Source organism: Microtus ochrogaster, unplaced genomic scaffold (genome assembly GCF_000317375.1).
Source record: "Microtus ochrogaster isolate Prairie Vole_2 unplaced genomic scaffold, MicOch1.0 UNK4, whole genome shotgun sequence".
NCBI lineage: Eukaryota > Metazoa > Chordata > Mammalia > Rodentia > Cricetidae > Microtus > Microtus ochrogaster.
In genome coordinates this window covers 1,021,592-1,022,439 of record NW_004949102.1, presented here as the reverse complement: position 1 = coordinate 1,022,439, position 848 = coordinate 1,021,592, and positions in this window count along the sequence as shown.

Here is an 848-nt window from a genome sequence, read left to right as displayed (position 1 = left end):
GTCACACTCCCACAGGTGCAGTCACACTCTTACAGGTGCAGTCACACTCCCACAGGTGCAGTCACACTCTTACAGGTGCAGTCACACTCCCACAGATGCAGTCACACTCTTACAGGTGCAGTTACATTCCCACGGGTGCAGTCACACTCCCACGAGTGCAGTCACACTCTCACAGGTGCAGTCATACTCCCACAGGTGTAGTCACACTCCCATAGGTGCAGTCACACTCCCACAGGTGTAGTCATACTCCCACAGGTGCACTTCCACTCCCACAGGTGTAGTCACACTCCCACAGGCGCAGTCACACTCCCACAGGTGCAGTCACACTCCCACAGGTGTAGTCACACTCCCACAGGTGTAGTCACACTCCCACAGGCACAGTCACACTCCCACGGGTGCAGTCACACTCCCACGAGTGTAGTCACACTCCCACAGGTGCAGTCACACTCCCACAGGTGTAGTCACACTCCCACAGGTGCACTCCCACTCCCACAGGTGTAGTCACACTTCCACAGATGGAGTCACACTCCTATATGTATAGTCACCCCCTGTAGCCACACTCTTTTGGCTTTATTTTATTTCTATTATAGGGATTAAATACAAGTCATCCTATCCCCAGTTTTTTTTATCACTAATTCTAAAACCAACCAGTTATATGTTTACTATGTATTTACTTTATACGCATGTGTGCATATGTATACACAAATAGCTTGTATATTGATATACCTACTGTATTTCTTTCTATATATTCTATTACTCTGATAATAAAGGTTTGAAGGCTGCACATAACAAACTATATATAGAGAAAATAGTAGAAAATAAGAACACGTAGAAGACTGAAAATTTTT